This window comes from Symphalangus syndactylus, chromosome 11 (genome assembly GCF_028878055.3).
Source record: "Symphalangus syndactylus isolate Jambi chromosome 11, NHGRI_mSymSyn1-v2.1_pri, whole genome shotgun sequence".
NCBI lineage: Eukaryota > Metazoa > Chordata > Mammalia > Primates > Hylobatidae > Symphalangus > Symphalangus syndactylus.
This window is the reverse complement of record NC_072433.2, coordinates 71,248,162-71,258,008: the sequence shown is the minus strand read 5'-3', so window position 1 is coordinate 71,258,008 and position 9,847 is coordinate 71,248,162. Positions and strand designations below refer to the sequence as shown.

The window sequence follows — 9,847 nt, the reverse complement described above, 5'->3', positions numbered from 1 at the left end:
ATAAAATACTTATTCTAATTTAGAATCCTTTTTTTTAAACTTTTAGGTTAGGGGATACATGTAAAAGTTTGTGATATAGGTACTGGTGTCATGGGGGTTAGTTGTACAGATTATTTCATCATCCACATATTAAGCCTAGTACCTAATAGTTACTTTTTCTGCTCTTTTCCCTCTTCCCAACCTCCACCCTCAACTAGACCCCATTGTCTATTGTTCCCTTCTTATAGTTCATGAGTTCTCATCATTTAGCTCCTACTTATAAGTGAGCACATATAGTATTTGGTTTTCTTTTCCTGTGTTAGTTTGCTAAGGATAATGGCCTCCAGCTCCATCCGTATTCCCACAGAAGACATGATCTTGTTCTTTATTATGGCTGCATAGTATTCCATGGTGTATATGTATCCCATTTTCTTTATTTAGTCTATCATGAATGGGCATTTAGGTTGATTTCATGTCTTTGCTATTGTCAGTAGAGCTGCAATGAATATACGTGTGCATGTATCTTTATGGTAGAATGATTTATATTCGTCTGAGTATATACCCAGTGCTGGGATTGCTGGGTGAACTGGTAGTTCTGCTTTAGCTCTCTGAGGAGTCATCATACTGCTTTCCACAATGTTTGAACTAACTTACATTCCCGCCAACAGTGTATAAGTGTTCCCTTTCCTCCACAACCACACCAGCATCTGTTATTTTCCGACTTCTTAATTATAGCCATTCTGACTGTGTGAGATGGTATCTCATTGTAGTTTTGATTTGCATTTCTGTAATGGCCAGTGATATTGAGCTTTTATAACATATGCTTGTTGGCCACATGTATGCCTTCTTCGGAAAAGTCTGTTGACATCCTTTGCCCACTTTTAAATGGGATTGTTTGTTTTTCTCTTTTTTCTCTTGTACATTTGCTTAAGTTCTTACAAATGTATAGTTTGCAAATGTTTTCTCCCATTCTGTAGGTTGTTTACTCTGTTGACAGTTTATTTTGCTGTGCAGAAGCTCTTAAGTTTAATTGGATCCCATTTGTCAAATTTTGCTTTTGTTGTGATTGCTTTTGGTGTCTTTGTCATGATATCTTTGCCCGTTCCTGTTTCCAGGATGGTATTGCCTCGATTATCTTCCAGGGTTTTTACAGTTTTTAGTTTTACATTTAAGTCTTTAATTAATCTTGAGTTGGTTTTTGTATATGGCTTAAGAAGAGATCCAGCTTCAATCTTCTGCATATCGCTAGCCAGTTATCCCAGCACCACTTATTGTATAGGGAGTCTTTTCCCCATTGCTTGTTTTTATCAGTTTTGTCAAAGATCAGACAGTCATAGGTGAGTGGTCTTGTTTGGGGACTTTCTATTCTGTTCCACTGGGCTATGTGCCTGTTTTTGTACCAATACTATGATGTTTTGGTTACTGTAGCCCTGTAGTATAGTTTGAAGGTGGGTAATGTGATGCTTCCAGCTTTCTTCCTTTTCCTTAGGACTGCCTTGGCTATTTGGGCTCTTTTGTGGTTCCATATGAATTTTAAAATAGTTTTTTCTAGTTCTGTGAAGAATGTCACTGGTAGTTTGACAGAAATAGCATTGAATCTGTAAATTGCTTTGGGCAGTATGGTCATTTTTTTTTTTTTCTTTTTTTTTTTTTATTATACTTTAGGGTTTTAGGGTACATGTGCACAATGTGCAGGTTTGTTAGATATGTATCCATGTGCCATGTTGATTTCCTGCACCCATTAACTCGTCATTTAGCATTAGGTGTATCTCCTAATGCTGTCCCTCCCCCCTCCCCCCACCCCACAACAGGGACATGGATGAAACTGGAAACCATCATTCTCAGTAAACTATCGCAAGGACAAAAAACCAAACACCGCATGTTCTCACTCATAGGTGGGAATTGAACAATGAGAACTCATGGACACAGGAAGGTCATTTTAATGATATTGATTCTTCCTATCCATAAGCATGTGAGGGATATTTTTCCATTTGTTTGTGTATTCTCTGATTTCTTTGAGCAGTGTCTTGTAATCCTCACTGTAGAAATCTCTCACCTCCCTGGTTAGCTGTATTCCTAGGTACTTTATTCTTTCTGTGGCAATTTTGAATGGGACTGTGTTCCTGATTTGGCTCTTGGCTTGGCTCCTGGTGGTGTATAGGAATGCTAGTGATTTTTGTATGTTTACTTTGCATCCCGAAACTTTGCTGAAGTTATCAGCTGAAGGAGCTTTTGAGCCAGGACTATAGGGTTTTCTAGATATAGAATCATGTTGTCTGCAGACAGAGATAATTTGACTTCCTCTCTTCCTATTTGGATTCCCTGTATTTCTTTCTCTTGCCTGATTGCTGTGGCTAGGACTTCCAATACTATGTTAAATAAAAGTGGTGAGAGAGGGCATCCTTGTTTTGTGCTGGTTTTCAAAGGGAATGCTTCCAGCTTTTGCCCATTCAGTACAATGTTGGCTGTGGGTTTGTTATAGACGGTTCTTACTATTTTGAGGTATGTTCCCTCAATACCTAGTTTATTGAGAGTTTTTAACATGAAGCGATGTTGAAATTTATTGAAAGCCTTTTCTGCATCTATTGAGATAATCATGTGGGCTTTGTCTTTAGTTCTGTTTATGTGATGAATCACATTGATTTGTGTATGTTGAACCAACCTTAAATTGTGGGGATAAAGCCTACTTGAACATGATGGATTAGCTTTTCATGTGCTGCTAGATTCAGTTTTCAAGCATTTTGTTAGGGATTTTTGGATCAATGTTCACCAAGGATATTGGCTTGAAGTTTTTTGATGTTGTTGTTGTGTCTGTCATGTTTTGGTATCAGGATGATGTTGGCCTCATAGAATGAGTTGGGGAGGAGTCCCTCCTTCTTGATTTTTTGGAATGGTACAAGCTCTTTCTTGTACATCTGGTGGAATTTCACTGTGAATCCATTTGGCCCTGGGCTTTTTGTTTTGTTTTGTTTTGTTTTTGTTTGGTAGGCTATTTATTACTGATTCAATTTCAGAGCTTATTTTTGGTATTTTTCAGGGAATCAGTTTCTTCCAGGTTTAGTTCTAGAAGGGCGCATGTTTCCAGAAATTTTTCCATCTTTTCTAGGTTTTCTAGTTTGTGTGCATAGAGGTGTTCATAGTAGTTTCTGATGGTTGTTTTTATTAATATTTCTATGGGGTCAGTGGTAACATCCTCTTTGTCATTTCTAATCATGTTTATTTGGATATTCTCTGTTTTCTTCTTTATTACCCTAGCTAGCAGTCTATCTATCTTATTAATTTTTTCAAAACACCAACTCCTGTATTTGTTGATCTTTTGGGTGTTTTTCTGTGTTTCAATTTCCTTCCGTTTAGCTCTGATTTTGATTGTTTTTTGTCTTCTGCTAGCTTTGGGGTTAATTTATTCTTGCTTCCCTAATTCTTTCAGTTGTGATGTTAGTCATTAATTTGAAACCTTTCTATCTTTTTGATGTGAGAAATTAGTACTATGACTTTCCCTCTTAACACTGCCTTAGCTATGTCCCAGAAATTCTGGTATGTTATGTCTTTGTTGTCATTAGTTTCAAAGAACTTAATGATTTCTGCCTTTTATGCATTATTTACCCAAAAGTCATTCAGGAGCATGTTGTTTAATTTCCATGTAATTGCATGGTTTTGAGCAATTTTCTCTTTCTTTCTTTTTTTGTGACGTTTCACTCTTGTCACCCAGGCTGGAATGTAATGGTGCGATCTTGGCTCACTGCAATCTCCGCCTCCCAGGTTCAAGTGATTCTCCTGCCTCAGCCTCCTGAGTAGCTGGGATTACAGGCACTTGCCACCATGCCCAGCTAATTTTTGTATTTTTAGCAAAGATAGGGTTTTGCCATGTTGGCCAGGCTGGTCTTGAACTCCTGACCTCAGGTAATCCACCTGCCTCAGCCTCCCAAAGTGCTGAGATTACAGACGTGAGCCACTGCGCCTGGCCAAGCAATTTTCTTAGTCTTGACTTCTTTATTTATTGCAGTATCATTTGAGAGTGTGTTCGGTATGATTTTGGTTCTTTTGCATTTGCTGAGCATTGTTTTATATCTAATTATTGGCTGAGTTTTAGAATGTGCCATCTGTTGATGAGAAAAAAATGTATATTCTGTTGTTTTCGGATGGACAGTTCTGTAGAGGTCTATCAGATCCATTTGGTCCAATGTTGAGTTCAGGTCCTAAGTATCTTTGTTAATTTTCTGCCTTGATGATCTGTCTAATACTGTCGGTGGAATGTTGAACCGTCCCACTATTACTATGTTGGAGTCTTATGTCTCTTTGCAGGTCTCTAAGAATTTGCTTTATGAATCTAGGTGCTCCTATGTTGGGTGCATACAAATTTAGGATAGTCAGGTCTTCTTGGTGAATTGAACACCTTATTATTATGTAATGCCCTTCTTTGTTAGTTTCTGATCTTTGTTAGTTTAAAGTCTGTTGGTCCGAAATTAGGATTGCAGCTCCTGCTTTTTTGTTTTCCATTTGCTTGGTAGATTTTCTTCCATCCCTTTATTTTGAGCTTATGGGTGTTGTTATGTGTGAGGTATCTCTCTTGAAGGCAGCCTACCATTGGGTCTTGCTTTTTAATCTAGTTTGCCACTCTGTGCCTTTTAAGTGAGAAATTTATCCCATTTACATTCAAGGTTTGTATTGATATATGTGGATTTGATCCTGTCATGTTGTTAGCCAGTTATTATCCTGACTTGTTTGTGTGGTTGCTTTATAGTGTCACTTGCCCGTATATTTAAGTGTGCTTTCGTATTAGCTAGTAGCAGTCTTTCCTTGCCATATTTAGTGCTCCTTTCAAGATCTCTTGTAAGACAGGTCTGGTGGTAATGAACTCCCTAAACATTTGCATATCTGAAAAGGATCTTATTTCTTCTTCACTTAGGAAGCTTAGTTCGGCTGACATAAAATTCTTGGTTGAAGATTTTTTTGGGGGGAGGACTGTTGAATATAGGCCCCCCAATCTCTTCTGGCTTGTAAGGTTTCTGCTGAGAGTTCTGCTGTTAGTATGATGGGCTTCCCTTTTCTAGGTGACCTGTCTTCTCTCTCTAGTTGCCTTTAACATTCTTTTTTTTCATTTTAATCTTCAAATATGATGATTATGTGTCTTTAGGATGTTCTTTTTGTGTAGAAACTTGCAGGGGTTCTCTGTATTTCCTGAAGTCAACTATGGCCTCTCTGGGCCTTTCCCAAAACTTGCCAGAGAGGCCAACCGTCAACTTCAGGAAATACAGAGAACCCCTGCTAGATTCTAGGATGATATCCTGAAATCTGCTTTCCAAGTTGTTGGCTTCTCCCCGTCCATTTCAGGAATGCCAGTGATTTGTAGATTTAGTTTTTTTACATAATCTCATGCTTCTTGGAGGTTTTGTTCATTCTTCTTCATTCTTTTTTCTTTATAAGTTCTCATAAGTCTGACTGTCTTATTTCGGAGAGCCAGTATTCAAGTTCTGAGATTCTTCCCTCAGCTTGGTCTTTCATGCTGATAATACTTATGAAAAATATGGAACACTTTACTAATTTGTGTGTCATCCTTGTGCAGGGGCCATGCTAATTATTCCAATTTTAGTGTATGTGCTACTTAAGCAAGCACAGAAATTAGATATTAAAGTAGAGAATTTTTAAAAAGAACTGGAAACTACAAAAAAATCATTCAAATGGAAATCCTAGAACTAAAAACAATGTAATGACTAAAATTAAAAACTCAATACATGGGTTTAGGAAAGTTTAGAAACATTGAGGAGATGATTAGTAAACTGGAAAATAGGTCTGACAAAAGTAAACAGGCTAAAATCGGAGAGAAAAATGAAACTTCCAGGAGCAGGGGGCAGTGGTAGTAAAAGACATGTGAGATATAGAAATAGGCATCTCAGAAGGAGTAAACGCAAATGGGGCAGAAAAAATATTTTAGAAATAATGTCTGTGGCTGTCCAACAAGTCACAAATTCAGGAAGCACTACAATGCCCCAACAGGATAAACACCAAAAAGTAAAACACCCACACCCAGGCGTGGCATAAGAAAATTGCTGGAGGCCAGATATGGTGGCTCACAGCTGTAATCCCAGCACTTTGAAAGGCTGAAGCAGGCGTATCTCTTGAGGTCAAGAGTTCAAGACCAGCCTGGCCAACATGGCAAAACCCCATCTCTACTAAAAATGCAAAAATTAGCCAAGTGTGGTGGTGCATGCCTGTAGTCCCAGCTATTCGGGAGGCTGAGGCGGAGTCTTCAGTGAGTTGAAATTGCTCCACTGCACTCCAGCCTGGGCAACAGGGCGAGGCTGTCTCAAAAAAAAAAAAAAAAAAAAAAAAAAAAAAAAATAGAAAACTGTTGGGGGAAAAAAGGAGGGCATATTAAAAGCTTCCAGACACAAAAGACACTAGACAGACTAACGAGTAAGAAAATCAGCTAGTTGGAAAATTTCCTTTTCTTTACACTTTAAGAAATGCCAAAAATCAGTGGGTTGGCTTGACTATGTTCTGGGTAACCCTTATCTTCGTGGCCTGCTTTCTCTGAGAGACCAAACCCTTCAAGCCTAGAGGGATTATCAGTGTGCCTAGCTCCCTGAAGATGCTGTGCTGAGATAAATTTTAGTGGGGAATCAGTTCCTGCAGTCTTTTGCAGATGCTCTACAGTCTTATTGCTAACAAGACAAAATTCTGGAAGCAGTTTGAGATGTTCATATCCATCTTTATCACTATCTAATGTTATTTTAAATTATAAAAAGAAAAATGATGACTGAAAAGTTTATAATTTATACAGGGTATTTGACAACGTTATATCTATTTTTTTTAAGCCATGAAAGGCAGGCCAAAGTAAATTCCAAATTTATCACAAAGATTCCAATCATTAAAATCTCTCAGGATATCTAACTTCTCTTCCCAAACATTTATGCAGTTCTACTCCTCTAATTCTGAGCTCACACACTTCTCTCAAGCAGGAATCCCTTATCATTTTATACTTCCCACCTGAAACACGGTTCATGCTCGCATCATTCATTTAACACTTCCTCCCGGTAACCTTGCATTGTGCCACTAGCTGGAATTAGTCACTTCTTTCTCATTTCTCTCTTAATATTTTATTTGTACCTCGATTATTTCATATAGGTGTTTGTTTTGTTTTGTTTTGTTTTTTTGTCGAAGTCTCGTTCTGTCGCCCAAGGTGGAGAGGAGTGGAGTGATCTCGGCTCACTGCAACCTCCGTCTCCCGGGTTCAAGCAATTCTCCTGCCTCAGCCTCCCAAGCAGCTGGGACCACTGCGTCTGGCTAATTGTTTGTATTTTTAGTAGAGATGGGGTTTCACCGTGTTGGCCAGGCTGATCTTGATCTCCTGACCTCAGGTGATCCACCTGCCTCGGCCTCCCAAAGTGATGGGATTACTGGCGTGAGCCACCGTGGCCCGCTTCATATACTTTTTTATGTGTTGAATATAATCAGTTGTTGAAATGTCTTTTATTTATAGTGTCTTTGTTAATGGGTTGTTTTATCCATCTTTACATCCTTCAAAATTCTGAGCTGAAAGGTCAGATTTGAAACTGTAGAGATCAAAGGACCAAATGTGTTCCAAACACCCACCTACTCTCAAATCCCCTGTGTAATACAATAGACAGATGTTTGTTGATCTGCCTAAACACCTGCGGTGGCAGAAAGCACTGTGTATTTCACAGGGCAATTCATTTCACTTTTAGATGACTTATTAGGAAATTCTTCCTGACAGTGTGCAAAATTTGATTTCTTAACTTCCACCCACTTGGTCCAGTTTTGCCTCGTAAAGCTACATGAAATAAGTTTAATAGCTTTTCCATATTTGGGCCGTTTATTTCTAAATGCAAAGCATTATGTTTTTTCCTGTAAAATTTTGTTATTTTGGTCACATCGTTCCAAATTTTGCAGATGGTTCTATTCTAGCTCTCAAGTCACATTGCAATTAGTCTAGTATTAGCTTTACAACCCATACACAGGCTTTGAGCCTTGAAACTATAAGACTAAAAGGAAAACTCTCGTTTATATTAACATCACTTGAAAGTAAACCTCTTGACTGATAGTGTAACAGAATTACAGAAATTAATAAGATAATGTCCTTGTCACTGGAAAGGTCTCCTTTTATTAAACTAATAGCTAGTTCACCAGAGATATGGAAAATAAATGTTAATGCAGAGTTGAAAGACTTTATTTTGAAAATAGAAGGCATTAATCATCTGCACTCTTTTATTATGTCCTTATTTCATTACATATGGTTACTCTTTCAAATTAATTTTCAGAGAGCAGAATGAGAGGAGCTCTGCGCCATCGTTGACTATCTGCATCCTTAAACTTATAGATCAAAGCAAAAATTGAAACCTTAGTCTAATAGTCATTATGAATGGTAGTGCATTAGCTGCCCAAAAGTAAAAAAAAAAAAAAAAAAAAAAAAAATAGTTTGAAAGGAGAGTTTGAGACATAAACATTTAAAGGAAAATACCAATTTACTGTAATTGGTATAAAGCAAAATGTGACCTTAATTTATATTACTATATATTCTTGGCAAATTTTTTTCCTCTTTTGCGAAATTTTCTCCTTTCTCTATTCCTCCTTGCCTGCACCAGGATGACAGTGTCCATGGTGAGGACGAGAGGTGAACAGTATGCGACTTCTGCATAATAATAGTCTAAATTTTGAATGGTGATGGATATTGCTATAAGCCAGTAACTGTCACCTCAAACTGATGGGTGGGAAAAGGGTCCTTCAGGCATGACACATTGGCAATAATTGGAAATCCATGCTTTTCTCTTTAAAAAAAAGAATCTTTATTTGTATGCAGTATCAGAGTAGATACATGTAATTTTTGTTGTTGTGGTGGTGGTGGTTGTCTTTTTTTTTTTGAGACGGAGTCTCACTCTGTCACCCAGGCTGGAGTGCAGTGGCACAATCTCAGCTCACTGCAACCTCTGCCTCCCGTGTTAAAGCGATTCTCCTGCCTCAGCCTCCCTAGTAACTGGGACTACAGGCGTGAGCCACCACGCCCAGCTAATTTTTGTATTTTTGGTAGAGACAGGTTTTCACCATGTTGGCCAGGATGGTCTCCATCTCTTGACCTCATGATCCACTTGCCTTGGCCTCCCACAGTGCTGAGATTACAGGTGTGAAGGTGTAGTTTTTAAATAAAACAATTGTTTCAGTTTACCAGCAGGAAGCATTTTGGTACTCTGCTTTTAGTGTTAAAGTAGAAGTGCAGTGTGCTTCATGCTCCTATTGTTATCAATAGTATAATTGGTTGTTAAGCTTATTATCAGAAACTATGGAACATGATTGATTTAATATTCAATATATCAGAAATCAGGTATTTATTTGTTTACACATTTCATTTATGTAGCAGAACGTTCCCATGAATCACAAATCTGAATTTTTGGCATATTGGTGAACAGGACAGGAAAATTAGATCTGAATGGGTGGTAAAACTTTTTTTATCATCTGGGCTCTGATACACAATTGGAAAAACATGTAAGCATACATACAATGCCTTATAGTATATTGACTGTGGAGTTTAGATCTTAACATAATTATATTCACGCTCTGGGGAACATTTATACCTTTTGATTAAAGATCTCTCAGTAGCAGAGTAGCTTTCTAACTAGCCCGCAAGATTTCTGCTAGAAGTAAAACAGTAGCATCCTAGGCCATGGTGATTTACAATCTGAACTGGTACATTTCCTTCTTAAGGACACCTTTGCTGGAAGATGTCATTCAGAGTGAGCAGCCACTGTGTACATTGCCCTAACAAAGTGGAGTCACTGTATAGTTTTAACAAACATTTTGGACACATTTGAGAAAAATAATCTCCTTCAATAGTTGTTTGATGGTAGGCTGGGCG

General features: G+C 38.0%; 1 pseudogene; it reads right to left on the bottom strand.

The window, feature by feature from the left end:
• Positions 1-5,497: 5,497 nt before the first annotated feature.
• On the bottom strand, positions 5,498-5,593 carry LOC129457871 (uncharacterized; annotated as a pseudogene).
• Between the last annotated feature and the right edge of the window lie 4,254 nt (positions 5,594-9,847).